Source organism: Vulpes lagopus, chromosome 9, assembly GCF_018345385.1.
Source record: "Vulpes lagopus strain Blue_001 chromosome 9, ASM1834538v1, whole genome shotgun sequence".
Taxonomy (NCBI): domain Eukaryota; kingdom Metazoa; phylum Chordata; class Mammalia; order Carnivora; family Canidae; genus Vulpes; species Vulpes lagopus.
This window is the reverse complement of record NC_054832.1, coordinates 55,002,244-55,020,264: the sequence shown is the minus strand read 5'-3', so window position 1 is coordinate 55,020,264 and position 18,021 is coordinate 55,002,244.

The following is an 18,021-nucleotide window of genomic DNA, read 5'->3' as shown; positions in this document are numbered from 1 at the left end:
CCTCTCTCCACTGTTATTCAACATAATACTGTAAGTCCTAGGCTAAGTAAAAGAAAATAAACACATTCAAATCACAAAGAAAAAAAAGTAAAATTATTTCTGTTTGCAGATTACATGATCTTTTATGTAGAAAATCCTAAAGACTACACATACACACAAACACACACACGCACACACAACTATTAGAACTAACACAAATTGGGGATCCCTAGGTGGCTCAGCAGTTTGGCACCTGCCTTCGGTCCAGGGCGTGATCCTGGAGACCTGGGATTGAGTCCCACGTCAGTTTCCCTGCATAGCCTGCTTCTCGCTCTGCCTGTGTCTCTGCCTCTCTCTGTCTCTCTCTTTGTCTTTCATGAATAAATAAGTAAAATCTTAAAAAAAAATTGAAGAAGACAGAAACAAATGGAAAGATATCCTGTATTCATGGATCAGAAGAATCTAACATTTTTAAATGTCCATACTTACCAAATGTCACCTACAGATTCAATGCAATCCCTATCATAATCCCATCCCAATGTCATTTTTTTTTTTTGCAGAAATAGAAAAAAACAGCCCTAAAACTCATATGGAATCACAAAGGATCCTGAAGAGGCAGGTAATCTTGAGACAGAATAGCAAATTTGGAGGCATCACATTTCCAAATTTTAAAAATACTTCCCAAAAATACAATAATAAAAATAGTATGATATTGACATAAACACAGATATATCGACTAACAGAACAGTATAAAAGCCCAGGAAAAAAACTCACACATATGAATCAAGTTGATTTTCCACAAGGGTACCAAAAATATACAATGGGAAGAAGACAGTCTTTTTCAACAAATGATATTGGGAAAACAGGATATCAATGTGCAAAAGAGTGAAATTAAATCAATATTTTTTGCCATGTGCAAAAATTCGTCCAAATAGAATTAAGGACATACACTTAAGACTTGAAACTGTAAAACTCCTGGAAGAAAACTAGGTGAAAACTTCATGATGTTGGTCTCAGCAATTATTTCTCGCATATGACACCCAAAGTGTAGGCAATAAAAGCAAAAATAGACTAGTGAGACTAAATCGAACTAAAAGTTTCTGCACAGTTAGGGAGATAGTCATCACAGTAAAAAGGCAACCTACGGAATGGAAAACAAATTTTTGCAAATCATATATCTGATAAAGAATAAATATCCAAATTATGTAAGGAACTCATACAACTCAGTAGCAAAACAAAACAAAACAAAAATAACCTGATTTCAAAATGGGTGAAGAAATTTCTCAAAAGAAGTCACAAAAATGACTAATGGGTATATGAAAAGATACTTAGTATTACTAATTATCAGAGATATGTAAATCAAAATCACAGTGAGATATCACTTTACTTTGGTGAGATAGCCATTATCAAAAGAAACAGAAAGTAACAAGCACTGGTTGAGGATGTTAAGAATTGCAACCAATTGTTTACTGCAGATGGGAATGAAAACCCATACAGTTGCTATGGTCAACTATATGGAGGTTCCCCTGAAAATAAAATAAAATAGGCTTATCATAGGATCGCAGCAATCCTACTTCTAGGTATTTATAAAATTGAAAAAAAAAAGGAAGAGAAAGAAAGAAAGAAGAAAAAGAAAGAGGAAAGAAAGAAAGAAAGAAAGAAAGAAAGAAAGAAAGAAAGAAAGAAAAAAGAAAAGAAAGAAAGAAGGAAGGAAGGAAGGAAGGAAGGAAAGAAAGAAAGAAAGAAGAAAGAAAGAAAGAAAGAAAGAAAGAAAGAAAGAAAGAAAGAAGGAAAAAAATTAGAATCTCAAGGAATATTTGCATTCTTATGTCCAATTTAGTATTTCTCACAATAGCCAAGATTTGGAAAAAAAAAACCTAAATGTTTATCTATGGGTGAATGGATAAGGAAGATGTGTTATATCATGGGATACACAATCTTTCTTAAAAAAAGAAAAAAATCTTGTCATTTTCTACAACATAAATGGACCCTGAAGACATTATGCTAAATGAAATAAGACAGTCACAGAAGGACAAATATTGCATGATTTCACTATGTGAGGTATCTAAAACAGTTCAATTCATTAAATTAGAAAGTAGAATCATGGTTGCCAGGATTGGAGTCTTGTGGAAATAAAAGGTTGTAGTTCAATAGGAACAGTCTCAGTCATGTAACATAAAAAATATCTAGAGATCTGCTGTGTAGCTTTGTGCTTATCATTAACAATACTGTTCTGTTCACTTAAAAATTTGTTCAGGAGATAGATCTTGTAGTGAATGTTTTTCTACAATTTTACAATCCTATATTGATTTGTAGCCAGCAGATAACAGGTTATTTGTTGGTCATATTATTGGAAAAAATAAGATTGAAATATGAGTGATGGAAATCTAGGGAAGAGGATCTTGAATAGTCATCTCAAAATGGGCAATAAAAATAATTAGAAGGGAATAATTATGCAAAATAACATAACTATGCTAAACACATATTAATCTTTCCTTGGTGATTGCAAATATTTGATGTTAAAAATTATTCATTGCTTCATTCCAGTATAATTCTAAATAGAATACCGTTCAAAATGATTATAGATGAAGAATTGGAACATTATACCCATCATTGGATTGAACATCATTACTTAAAAAAAAAATAACTCTAATACTATTCTTTCATAAAGGAGGTTGGCATGATTCATGTCTAGTTTGGAACCAAATACACCAATTTAAAAAAAATGTTATCAACAGAGACTCATTTTAACATAGACTATGTATAAATTACTTTTTGTGGAATAGAACTTCAGCCTATTAATGCTAACAATCTTGGTTCTGGTTGATTTCAGTAGATGCATGCCTTGTCTATCAAGGTAGAACCGAGTTGGCATATGAGAATCGCAGCCCCCAGTCAGGTGACCAGGTGGCCAAGGAGTATCTTTTATCACCGCAGCTTCTTCTGCTGGGATTTTACCTCCTATCTCCATTCCTGCCTCATAATGAAAAAAGGATAGGGAGGTTCTGGAATTGTTTTCACCCCCACTGATGAATCCATATGGTGAATTCATAGCTTTTCTAACCACATTTCTACATTTCCCAGTTTGCTCATCTTGATGTCCAGCCATATTTCAATCATTTCTTCTGTCCCTTCCCCTAAGCTGCCAGTCACTGCTCTAGTAGTTACACAGTTAAAGCTGTGTCATATAATTTTGAATAAAGTCACTTTAACTATATACTTAAACTTTCTCTAGTACTTTGGGTATTGCCATCATTACCATTTGCACAGTTACAACTTATCTTTCTCCCTCAACTTCCAATGGAAGAAATCAAATTGAATGTGTTACATGTATGTGTGTGTTTGTGTGTTGTGTTATGTTTGTGTGCGACAGGAGAAGCACAGTTGGTACATAATGTCCTGATAAACTGTAACATGCTAACTCTCAAAATCCTAAGAATCCTGCTACTTTTTCTCAGGGATTTGTAATAAACTTCCAATACCATTCAAGAAAATAGTAATAAAAAATACTTAATTCCTATTTATAGATTTTAGAAGAAGAATTAAACATTTTGGGGACAGCCTGGGTGGCTCAGTGGTTTAGAGCTGTCTTCAGCCCAGGGCATGATCCTGGAGGCCCAAGATTGAGTCCTGCGTCGAGCTCCCTGCATGGACCTTGCCTTGTCTCTCACTCTCGCTCTCGCTCTCTCTCTCTCAGTCTCTCTCTGTTTCTCATGAATAAATAAATAAAATCTTAAAAAAAAAACATTTTGGCACAACCATACAGACAATACTTTCATCAGAAGCAGTTATCATTTACCATATCAAAGTAGCTTTGGGGTGACCTTAGAAGTCCTTCCTCAGATTTAGCCCACCAGACACTGCCAGGCATCTATCAGTGGATATGGAAATCAAATAGGAAGCCTACCACTTCCAGGTCCTTGGGAATGTAAAAAGACAGTACTTCATTTCACATTTTCAGCAGTAGAGTTATGTGATGCAATCCAAGCAATCCCGAATAACTTTTCATTGTCTAAACAAGTTGATCTGTGTGGGAGCAATAATTTACCTGAGCTACATATAGTGAACTAAAGCTGGGAAAAAGTTACATTCCTGACAACGAAGGCAGGGACCTGAGATTTTTTAACTTTTTCCCATTCTGGAAATCTTGTCAACATTAGTGGACCCTTAGAAAACCAGAAAAAGGCTATTGGTTTACCTCAAGGCAGAAGCATTCTCTGTGAAGATATTCTCTACCTCAATAATCCAAACAGAAGAAAAATCCTGACTGAAAAAAGTCAATCAGAAAAAGACAATTATATGACCTCACTCATACGTGGACTTTAAGAAACAAGACAAAGGATCATCGGGGAAGGAAGGGAAAAATAAAATAAGACAAAATCAGAGAGGGAGACAAGCCATAAAAAACTCTTAACTCTAGAAAACGAACTGAGGGTTGCTGGAGGGGAGGGTGTCGGGGGATGGGGTAACTGAGTGATGGGCAATCAGGAGGGCACCTGATGTAATGAGCACTGGGTGCCATATGCAACAGATGAATCATTGAACTCTACTTCTGAAACAATAATACATTATATGTTAATTAATTGAATTTAAATAAAAATTTAAAAATTGACAGAATAGTGGGAAGACTCAATCTGGAGTCTGATTAAAACAATAACAAAAAGGAAAAGGGGAATGAGAATATGAAACAATTTCTTAAATAAATTAGAATAAGGAAAATAGAGTCTGGGATGGCCCCCTCATTTAACACTGGATATTTGAACCTTCGTAGTGAAAATCTATGGGTACTTAATGAGACAACCACAAATATGGGAATAAAACACTCACTGATTACTTTAAGGTTCTTTAATTAAAAGAAAGTTGTGGTAGCTGGCTAAATTTGGAGATGTCTTAATTCCTCCCAACTGGAAAGACTACTTTGGTCAGTTGACTCCAGGCAGTGCCACAGACAGAGCATTCATTAGAAAGAATTTGTCATTACGCACACATAGGATTTACGGTCTTTGAAGTAGCATAGATAGCATCTGTTAGCTACAAAACTTAATTTTCTACTGACAAATCACCAAATACATAAGCTCGTACATATCTTAAGGAAAAACACAACAATCAATAACTTGTAAGTATATGATGAGAGTTGATCATTAGATCTGTGTGTTAAAACCCCCTGTGTTTATATTTCTCTTACATATAAACTTTCTGAGAGCTGCATTCTCATCTCTCCTCAAAACGATCCATCTTGTACTCACATGCTACTTAAAATACAAATTTTAATTTCCTTATTAACACACTCTTGGTGCATTCTCTGCGTACCATATGCCCACAGGCGGCTCTTATTGTCTTTTACCATCTGGGCTGCTGAATCTCAAAGTTTTTCCTCTCCTCTTTTTTTTAAGTGACTCTGAACGATCTTTTAAAGGCAATGCATTTAGACTATCACTGGATATGCTACCAGCTGCTTTGTTTCCACTTTAAGCTTTTGCCCTATCTGAGACTTATGCATTATTAAAGCACCATTTATGACAAAGCATGGGTTAAATGTTCCTAATGAACTTGAAAATTTGAAATTTTGAAAGCAGTACTGAAACTCAACATTTAAGAATTAAAACTGGTTACATGGCGCATACAACTTTGTGGGGGAAAAGCCTCAAACATTTTCATGTGGTTAATGTGAATTCTGGAATACTTCTTCGTCATCCTCTTTGTATGTCCATCAAAATATTTCGATGGTGTGGTGAGACAACCTGCCAAAACATTCTCCAGAATGAAGCTGAAATTAACCACCCAAATGGGGCTTCTAGTCTAGATCCAGGTTTTACAAGTCATCAGCTATGGGCAGGGTCAGCTAATCGAGGGACCACCATCCCTGTAGTTGAAAAACAAACAAACAAACAAACAAACAACAAAACCAAACAAATTATTAGTTGGGGCCTTGAATACAGGAGCCAAATTTCTTAGTCCCCGTGAATTGCTTGCTAACCGATCTCAATATCCTATGTTTGAGTCGGAAAGACTGTATTTGTCCAAAATGACATGAGAGGGAAAGAAGCGTCCAGCACTCACAGCAGGCAACCGTCCAAGCTATTGTGGTTTAGCGAGGACGTGTAGCAGCCCCACCTCTCTTATTGCCGCTTGAAAAATGCAGGGTGACAACTACACCTTCTCCACCCATTTTGAATCACTTTTTGAAAAAGTGTTTGGTGAACTTTTACATTTTTTTAACATTGCTTCATATAAACCCACACTCTTCACAACTCCCAAGGTAGAGTATTTCTTATTTCTATACCTCTGCATACCTAACTGATACTGTATATCTTTGTTTAGAAGCTATGGCTTCTATTAAATTTAATTACTTACCCCTGTGGCTTTAAATTGAGGGTAGCTATAAAACAAAGACGGCTTCTATTAAATTTAATTACTTTCCCCTGCGGCTTGCATAGGAAGGGTGGCTTCTATTAAAAACTGCATGGTATAGGTGTGGCTGCTAATCAAGGATGCTTCCAAATGAAGATATACAGTCTGTGGCAATGATTAATCAAAGAAGAGGATGTTAGATCTAGAAATAGGATTGCATGATAAATGCCAATTCTGAAATTTATTAAAGGAATTGTAGTTCTGAAAGAATTTTCATAATTTATGTTGTTCTGCTTTTCTTAATAAAAAATATAGGTTACATCTGCACGTACTATATAGGATATATTAATGTTTTATTGAGGAAGGTAAATATTTTTAAACATCGCACCCTATCAGGTAAAGAGTAAGGCTCTGTGATGCTTTTAACTGATTTTTCCCCTTTTGATAGTAGCTGAATAAAGAAAATGGCTTACAGATTTAGCTATGTATATAGTTTGAAAGTAACAACTGAAAAATGATGTTCATAATCTGAATTGCAATGAAACCAATTATCTGTACTGTGGTTGTTCACATGGGAATTCTCCTAAAGGTTTAGTATTTCTTAAAAGAAATTAAAAACAGCTGTAAAAATACCATAAAACAAAAATAGCAGCTGCAAAAGAGATTAACATTCCTAAATTTCATTTGAACCTGATATGTTATTTTTCCAACAGCAACATATATATTCTGATTTTTAAATCTATCTTTATGAAATTTTACCTTTAAAAAAACAAGACTACTGAATACATTTTTGATATTACCATCTTTAACATTCACATGAATTTTATATTTTTTTCTTAAGATATTATTATTATTCTATCTTTTTTACTAATCCTCAAATATGAGCTATCACTGTAGAATAATCTAAATTCAACCTAAGATTTAAACATTACTAAGTAAACAAATTACTGCAAACTGCTCCTCTCTCTCTCTCTCTCTCGTTCTTTAAAGCTGTCAACTGCCTTTCACACTGAACCATGAAGACCAAGGGCCTTTTTAAAATTTTATATAGTGTCTGCTTTCCAATTAAGCAAAGAAGCACAGATAAAAGTATACCTGGTATTTTATATGTACACATATACATACATGCATGTATATTAAAACTAAATGCAATTTATAAAACAGATCTGGAGGTGGTGACAGTATAAAACAGTTAGTTTTGCTGTGCTGTTCAAAACATATGGCAGCAACTTTTCTAGACTTGTGCCAGATGGAGGCCTTTAATCGATCCGGTCTGTTATAACGTATGTTATTTCTCCATTAAAAGAGGTTCCTCCTTCCCAATTTATATATACATTGCTAAATTTTTAAGTGCAAGAAGCAGTACTTTGCAACATAGAAATAATAACTTGAGAATCTTTATTTTTTAAAAGGCAACAAATTATTAAGAAGTAAAAAATTCTCTGAAAGTTGTATTTGTGTTCTTTTAGCAAAACTCTTGTCAGCTGTTCAGTTTTAACACACATTCAAACATAGTTTATGTATCTTATTTGGTTTATTTTTGGTTTGGTAACCAAATGATTTCAGACAGGAGTATTTTTCTTGACAAACTCTCTAGGAAATATTGCCAACATTTATAAAGTCAATTAATTCAATTCAGCAAAAACTATAGTAATTGCTTAGCATTATTAAAGGTAAAAATCACTTTTTAATTGGATTTCAATTAAAATACTTCCAAATTTTCCATACAACATTAAAAATCTATGTTCCCAAAGATATACGTAAATCAGTCTCATTGCCATTAAAAAAAAATAGGAAGAAACACGGCTTCAGATATAAGGTTGAAAGATTTTATGTACATTAATACCTGAAAGACAAATTCAATAGAAAAATACTGCTGTTGTACCAAGAATAATTATAGTTTATTTTATCTTAAATATGTTAGTGAAGCCAATTTTCTCTCTCTCACACACACATGTATAATTTAAAAAATATGTGAGGAGCTGAGAAATAAGAATATAACATTTTGGAATAGTTTATTGCTATTGTTCTCTTGTTATAAATATTATTTGTGACATAGGTTCAGATTTTGAAGTAAACTAAGATGTATTCATAACAGAAATCAAATGAAAGCAACTAGTCTCTGGAGAAATATGCAATCCTTTTGTAGAACCCAACTTTAATGTAGACCAGTACTTAACATATTCACAGCTTATAACAACTTATGAAATGGGTAAATGTTGAAACAAAATATCAACCAGATCTATTCTCTTTAGCATGTTTATTTATGACTACTTTCTTTTGAAAGAAACCAGGAGTATGATAATGGTCACACACAGACTAAATAGGCTGCGTTTTCATGAGCGGTAATCCCATACAAATACAAGAGAGAAAAGCCATATTTTTCCAATATAATACTACAAGGGCAAATGACAGCCTTACCTGATGGCTGATATCTTTTATAGTACAACTGTGACATATTTTATGCATCACAAAGAATGATCAAAGATGTCTCTAGAGGCTCTCTGTCATGGAATGTGGCCCCACAGCCCCTGTCTGCCTTTAAATCAGGCAATAATGCACCTTTAAAATAAGTTGAGCATGCTTTCCAGAGTGATCATTATCTTGGATATATCTGAGCATGATTTTGATTTCTCTTTCAGTTAAATGATTTCTAAAGTTATGTGCATGTTTCATTTGGTTGTGAAATGAAAAGTGACTAAAAATAAACATGGGATTGTGTATTTTTAAAAGTCTATGTTTAACATATAGTTCTGCTTGTTTTTACTACTTTTCTAATATAATGTAGTTTAGAAAAGAAAACTCAATTCAGAAATTAACAAAACCATTTCCATTTGTTTCCCATTAAAACATATTAATAAAATAGCTTCAACCTACTTTTTGTTCTTCCATAGAAAATTTTGCGTTGTAGCTATTATTTATTATCAAATGACTATTTAGATTTTCTATACAAATTGAAAATAAATTGGAAATTTGTGGCTATCACCCAAGTTAATTTTAGCACACAGCCACCAATCTTATAATATCTGGATGATTTCCAAAAATGTTATTTTCCTAAATAGCTTGAAAGGTTTTGATGAAATGTCTTGTTACTCAGTCTTATCTAGATAATTCAATTCTCTCCTTTGTTTAGAATTTTTCTCTACACATAACAAAAGACCAAAAGAGAGAGAGAGAGAGAGAGAGATGTTTTAATTACATTCAACTCTACTAGATATTCATAATGAATATTTTTCCAGGGCTACATATATTTTTTTAAATAAATACATGATCAAAACCTGGTTATAATTATTGGTTAGTGGCCTCCATTAATGAGAGTAGGATATATCAGTTTCATGAATTAGCAATTTTGTTGTAGTGACAGACTTAAACTTGCAAAAAAATACCTTTGCCTACATGGTGGTGCTTTCATTGAGATTTTCATTTAGTGATAATTCTTGGGTACTGAAGAATTCTATGTCTCGTGTTAAATTGCTGTTAAACCTGTCCTCAAAACAACACAGAGCCAGCCAAGAGATTATGAACTCAGTTAACCAGGCTTATTGGCAAAACTGCTCAAAGAATATCATTTTTCTAAAATATATGCACATTTAATTGCTAGTAAATGTGCTCTGCAATCTATTTTTAGCTAAAAGGTCATTATCATATTACCTTCCTAACCTTTAAGAATGATTTTTAGTACATTAAAATTGTAATTCTATTCATTCTTAGCTCAGTTAAATACATAGTTATATTTGAATTGGTTGTAATGTTTGTTGGCATATTAATGGTCTTATACAAAGTTAGTTTCCTTGAACTTAATTATTTATGAAAATTTATTGTAATTTGTCAGAATGTATAATTTTAAACTTTCCCCACTGCACCTGAAACCAATAAAAGGTCATAAAAAAGGTAGCAGGAAAAATGTATTTTTATAAGAGACTTATTCCTTTGGCTTTTCAGAGACATGAAATGCACATTGGTTCCCGATTTTACAAGATTATCAGCTTATGTGCCCTGACTTCAGAGATTTAATCTATTTTATAGTTAATATTTATAACAACGTTTTATTTTGAACATATAGGTAATATGTCATTATTCATTGTGCACCTAATGATACTTTGAAAACTGTAAAATATTAAAGCCATATATAGTTAATTGCATTGAACAATCATAAAAATATCTTCTTATACCTGACAAATACTTTAGTACTGGATAATATCTTTCTACTGGTCATCTTTCAGAATCTCATTAAAATGAGTAAAGTTAAAAATAATCCCATTTAAATGAATAAAGTTCAACATAATAATTATGAAACACTATAGGTGGAAATTTTCAGAGTAAATATTTTTATCACAGTATACGTATCTGTTTACAAGGAATCCAGAACATGGCAGAAAAATTGTTAAAATACTTTTAGTGAACAAATGTTTAGACATTAAACTATTTTTAAGGGAAGAGATGAGAAAGACAAAATAATTTTCTTCTATGATCTTTGCCATAAGCTAGGATGTGTACAATCTGATGTCTATAGTTTCTGCAATTTTATATACCCTTAGATTCAACATTTGCAAAATTAGAATTTATGAAATATTTGTGACACCTAATGCAACTTTAGAATTGGGGGGGGGCTTTTGATGGAGAAGGAAACCTAAGTTTCACTAATTTTTAACATCATAAACAGTGCATGAGTCCTCCTACCAAAATATTAAAATTGTTTATATATTTGTAGATCACAAAATTTTTCAATATGTTTTATCTCAGCTCATTCATATAAGAGTCCCCCAAAGCAAGTTCCAATATCCTTTTATAAGATAATGACAAATCTTAGACTCAGTGAATCAAACTTCTCTCTAATATCTCCAGGAAGTGGCCAAGTGAGAAATAGGAACTAGGTCTATTTTAAATGTAATATTCTTTGCACTGTGTTGTCTGCTATAGGATTACTTAAATACCCTTGATAAATCATAATTCAGCTTTTGCGTGACAAGGAGCTCATTGCAGAACAACTCAGCCTATTTCTTTTTGGGGCTGCCTTATAATAAAGTGATGTAATAGGTAACAGTTATTTCATATTGATCCAAGTATGGCTCTTTGTCAAGCCAAGTATGGCTCTATGTCATATGATCATATTTTAATATTTTACTTAGAATTAGCCTGCTTAATTAAATATTTTTCTAATATTGGATCTTCTCAAAGCAGAGATCTCCTTTATGTCTTTGTACTTTCAGCAATAACAAAGTAACTGCAACACAGTAGATGCTCAGTAAATATTTGTTGAATATATTGCTTCAGATTTTTGCAAACGATCCTGTCCAAAACTGTTATAAGTTTGTGCAAGTGTTATCTCTGCTTGCAGGTAAAACTTCTCCAGCCATTTCAGCATGGATTAAAATAGTCTTGTCCACAGATGTACTGTCAACACCTGGAAGAGTATCTGCACATAGATGGTGTGTGACTGTATACAGATACTGTATAAAGGTGAGGAATAAATTGACCATCACTAATAAAACTGGTTTCAGACTATTTATTTTATATAGATCTCTCCTAGAAGACATTCAAGCTTATCAAAGACCCACTGAAAATGAGCCATTTGACACTAAACATATGAAGTACTATGTATAGTAGAACTTCTCTAAGAATCACTAAAAGAGGTGATTTTAACTGGTACATGTTCTGTGACTCAAAAAATCTAAAATCAGAAAGAATTTGTAATTATGAATTATCTACATAAATCCAAGATGAGTCTGTATTAGAGTATCATAAAACAAATTTGAAATAAATTAAAACCACTAGGAAACAAAGACACTAGACAATTAAAAATAAAGTAATTCAGAGACTTTTTAGTGTATATATTTAAATTTTCCTAAAATTTAAAATCAGTAATTGTAGCCAAGTAAAAATAATTTTATTCTACTATTTAATAACTTACATGATCCAAGAGGTTTAACTTCAAAGTAATAAAACTATTCAAATCTCACATGAAAATTCAACCTATTTATACCTACTTTCTTCTAATTTCTTGTATGTAGAATTATTATAGTGATCATATTTTAATATTTTACTTAGAATTAACCTGCTTAATTAAATATTTTTCTAATATTGGATACATTCTTCACATTTCATTTTCAAAGTGTATTTCCTACTCAGTGGCCTCTGTCAAAAACAAATAATTCTAAGTCTCATATAAGGCCCACAAATGTATTTTTACATAATTTGTATTTAAAAGCTTAAAAATATATATTCATAAAATAGAATAGTGGCCCTTTAGGAGTCATTTTAACTATAGAAGCAATATTTAAACAGGACATCCTGAATAAATTGAGAATTAGTGCTTAAAGACAAATTGAAATTACTCTTTTCATAAATAATGAATTAAAATTTCATAGCAACAACAATAAAAATTCCTATGTTTAAGATCATTAAAGGGTGAAATTGAAGAGTGAATAGTAAGTTTCAAGGTTAATAAGAAAAACTAAACCTTAAATATTGGATGTCTCTGTTGCAACAACCATGAGTCCCAGTACTGAAATCAAGGCCCAAAATTATGGGTCCCTGTGCTAGGAAAAATAGCCTGGATTTAAATTTTCCTACCTGGAACTTAGCCGTGTTTAGACAAAGTTAAAATGAGAAATGAAACAATTAGCAAAATAATTCTAAAAAGCAAGCACATGAACTGATACCCATAGCCATGTTGAAATATTCACAAAATTTAGGAAGAAAGGTTTTTGTCTTCCGTTTAAAAGGAGCATGTTTGCATTTAATAAAATAAGAAAAACCATCCGGAAACAAGCGGATGCATGAAACAAGTGAAGAGACTAAACTCATAAAAAAGAGACTCAGATTCACTTTATGAACCTTATTTGAATTACTGTTTTAGAATGTACTTTAGTATTTTAAAAGTAATTTTCCAGACCCAGTGGTCCAAGTTGAGTAATTAAACACCAGAGCTATTGCCTTGGCCTATCCTGCCAACCTCCCTAATACTTTCTCTATAAAAGCCATGTATGAATGTATATGCATGTATTTTTATAAATTTTAATGAAAAGTGAGGCATTGTGTTTACCCAGAATATTTGTTTACCTAATGTCTTACGGTTATCTCCAAACAAGTAGGAAAAAAACCCCAGTCAAATCTGACATAATCCGAGGCTTCAGAGAAACAGGTAGTAGGAGAGATTGCTGATGAGATACAGCAATTTCGGTAGGTCTCAAAGATAGTAAGTTAAGTGAAAGAAGCCAACCTCAAAAGGCTACATATTATATAATCCCATTTTTATGACATTCTTAAAAAGCTAACATTACAGTGAGGGAGTACAGAGCCATAATTGTCAAGGATTAAAGGAGATAGCATGGAGCCCTTATGGGGGTACCATAACTCATCTGATTCTGAATTTGGAGATGTGTCCCCAAATTTATGCTTTTGTTAAAACTGATAGAACTTTACAGCTAATAAATTTAATATATATTTTATTTTATTATTATTATTATAAAAATAATATTATTTATATGTATATTGCATTTAGTCAAATTATTTCCTTAATACTTTTTAATTAGGTAGGTGCAATAAAAGGTAAGTGCGCACAAATTCCATTGGATTCATTTTTTTAAATTTAAGTATAGCTGATACATATGTTACATGTTCAACATCCTTTTATGTTATTATGTTATGCTCTGTTCACCAGGAGTGTAGCTCCCATCTGTCACCATACAGCACTATTGTAATACCACTGAGTATATTCCCTATGTGTACATTTTACTCTCACAACTTATTTTTCCCTTACTGGTAGCCTGTATCTCCCACTCACCTTCACTTATTTTATTTTTCTGATTCCCCTCCCCTCTGGCAACCATCCATTTGTTCTCATATTTACAGGTCTGTTTCTCTTTTTTTGTTGTTTGTTCTTTTTCTTTTTACATTCCACATATAAGTGGAATCATGTAATATTAATTTTTCTGTTTGACTTGTTTTACTTGGCATCATACTCTATAGGTCCATCTATGCTGTTGCAAATGGCAAGATCATACTTTCTTTTTACTGCAGAAAAATATTCCATGGTATATACGACGACTGCTTTATCTATTCATCTACCAACGGATGTTTAGATTACTTCCGTAACTTGGCTATTGTAAAAAATGCTGAATACACATAAGGGTGTGTATATCTTTTCAAATTAATGTTTTTGTTATCTTTGGGTACACACACTGGGTTTCATTTCTTGAACAATGATTTTCTTTTTACCCTATGTACAGCAGCAGGTACAGCCCCATGCTCAGTAGGCATTCATGGATCACTCTTCTAGAAACAATTCCTCTTATGACTGAAGTAGCTGCTTTGAAATAAAATTGGAAAAAACAAGAAGGGAATATGTTTATTTGTTAAAACACTACCACCCACAATCATATGTTTTGGCTTACTTTCTAGGCAAGCTTCTATTTACTGTTTTGTAAAATCCTCTGTGTTTTGTAGTATCTAATGCTAACAGGTTACAGAATGAAATAATAGCAGTTAAGCTGCTTTATCTGGACAATGGGAGATAGATTATTTTTCTACTCACTTGACCTCGTTAGTTGTTTTAGCCTTTTGCCTAAACTGTCCAAATGTGGACCTTATCTAAGAGAATTTATTAATATCTATGGATAGTCATCTTTTGGTGTCTTCTCTGAAAATTAGATAAGCTAATCTCAGAACCCAGATCACTTAAGTTTCCCCATATAGGTTTATAATATGTATAATATGTATAATACGTTTATAATTTGCTCCTTCAATTTTTAAAACACATAACTTTCAATCGATTGATTTTTTTAGCCAAGGTATTGTTTGGAGGAAGCTGTTGAAATCCATTGTCAATCATATATTTTTGTTGTTGTTGTTCCAACTCCTTCTGGAGGAGGAACAACTTTCTTTACCATTCTGAAGATAGACTCCCTATTCTTCCAAATATCAGCAAAGGAACAAAGAGCATCAAAGACTTGAATTAGAATTTCCAATTTCAAAATCTTAGAAAAAAAAGAATTTCCAATTTCAAGGACTATGATACGCCACATAAAGAAAGAATTTAATCAAGAAAATCAGTAAATTTAGTCCACAAAACCAATGGCTTGTTTGCTGCAGCTGTATTATTATTTAGGTTTTGGTCTTCCAAAATCTTCTGGAAAAAAATTCAGTTTGGGGATTTCTGTGCGTGGCTTTTCTCTTGCTTTGTAAAGATTTACAAAAATCAATACAACTCATGTTCCTGTGGAGAAAATAAACAAAAACAAAACACAACACAATGGTGTGAATACAGTTTCCAGAGTCCAAATAAGCTATCATTTAAAAACATAATATAGAATGATTTTAAAGTATGCTATATTGATTTATCATTAACCATCTTAGACTGCTCCCACAATATTCTTCATGAGTGGGAACAGGGAACAGAACAATTTTTGTCATGATTTTGCACTCTGTGCACTGTACTAATTAATAACAATATCTTAGATGTGTTATATTAACAAATCAGAGAAGGCAAGGAAGACACTGAAGAATGATAGGCAAGAAACTCATCAGTATTTTGTCACACCAAATCCTGACTCTTTTAAAACCCAAGCTGTCTCCCTCCTTAGGTAGAAAGATAGTATTGTGGTAGATTGTATATGAGGTCTTATTACAAAGATGTCAGTTTTAGTTTGAAACATAAACATATATTTTTATTCATACATTAGTCCTTATAGTGATCAATGATTGTGTATCTAGCATACCAGAATTTGTTCTTGATCAGAAGAAAAGCAATTATTCATAAAACTCAAAATAGAGGCAAAGTTGTGAAAGAAAAGAAAAGAATTATAGGTTTCTTACAGGGAAGGTAATTTTAATATAGACGAGATTGGTCCAAGTTCTGCCATTTGGATTGATAGATTATCTAGCAGAACTATCATTTCAATAATCTCAATGACAGTATAGCACTGGATACTTGGTACAGTATTATAAATTAAATTTACTGCAAATGTTATTGCAGAGAATATGGAAAGAGATCTATTATTTGTGTTTGTGAAAGTTTAGATAGGAAAAAATTTAAGATTCTTTGACAAATCATAACAGAAATGATCTATATGATATAGCTATATTGCCAGTTGTCAAAAAATTCACTTTAGCCATTACTTCTTCATCAGTATCCTTGAATTATAGTGACATGATTCCTCTTGTGAGAGAAAATATTATATTAATCAACTTGAATGTTACCCCTGTAAGGTGGTGCTCTGCAGTGTTTGGCAAGGTTAGATGCAGTTAACTTTTTTAGAGGAATGTATTAGCTTCTGTTTATTTTGTCTAATATTGAGATCTTGTAGTCTGTACAACATAAGGTTGTTGGAATCTCTGCGTACTGACAATAAAACTGTAATTATAGCAAATGGAATTTATTGTATTCATGCTGGCCAATATTAACATGCACACATATGTCTTTATTAATTTATCAAATACTCTTTAATTCATATCTCAAAAACCATACTCAGTATAGCTAAAATATAATTTCCTATCCATCTATATATCATCTAGCTAGCTATCATCTATCTATCATCTATCTATCTATCTATCTATCTATCTATCTATCTATCTATCATCTATCTATCATCTATCTATCATCTATCATCTATCTATCATCTATCTATCATCATCATATATCATCATCATCATCATCATCTATTTTTGCTTTCCTAGTTAACTTTACCTAAAATCAAATTAAAATCAGTATGTATTTCTCAGGTATGTTTTTTATCATCAGAACATTTGTCCTACATCATAATTATTACATTGTATCTATCTTATCTGTCTCATAAGAGGCAAGGACTCTGGCCATTCAACGCACTGTCTGAAACACAAGAGAATAAATCAAAGATTGTCAAACTATCAATTTTACCTTCCTCTGCTCCTCCCATTGGATGCATTCATGTACATCTTTTGTCCTAGGCAGACCATCTTTTGTCCTAGGCAATGAAGCAACAAGGGCAAAACCACACCATAGTAAATGCTAACATTTATTGAGAGCTTATGACATGCCTGGCTCTCTTCCAAGAATTCTAACCTTCCTTAACAACCCTATCAGTAGATACTATTATTGTGTTTGTGTTAAAAGTTAGGAAACTGAGACACAGAAACTAAGAAATGTATCCCAGAACACACAGCTAGAAAGAAGAGCAAAGATTCAATAGTATATTTTGAAGGGATAAAGTGGGAAAGAAAGTTGAAATTCAACTCTTTGCATCTTAGTTTTCTAAACAAATGAAAGCATATGGATGTCAGACCATATCATCCTTCGGACCCCTTCCATATTGTTTCTAAGAAACTGTAGAGCATGCACATCATAAAGGTTACGAAATAGCTTTCTAGTTGCTAATATATCTGGCATTTTAAGATGTTGCATACTTAAGAAATCCCATGGCAGACCTCAAAACTTAGAATCCATTAGATAACCAGAGCAGCCATTACACTGGAAGGTTATCTCAATCAAGTTTTCCTGTTATCCTTGTGATGTTTTCCCAGATGTCTCATAGATTTAGTGGGATGAATCTGTAAAATAGTGGTTTTTACATAACATCTTGATGATGTAAATATGATACAAGCACTTACATCAGATAATTCCATATATACACAGTGCTACTCGAGGGGAAAAACTCATTTCTCAAATAACACCACATTTCTCTACTGCATTGTCTACTGTGAAATCTAAAACAC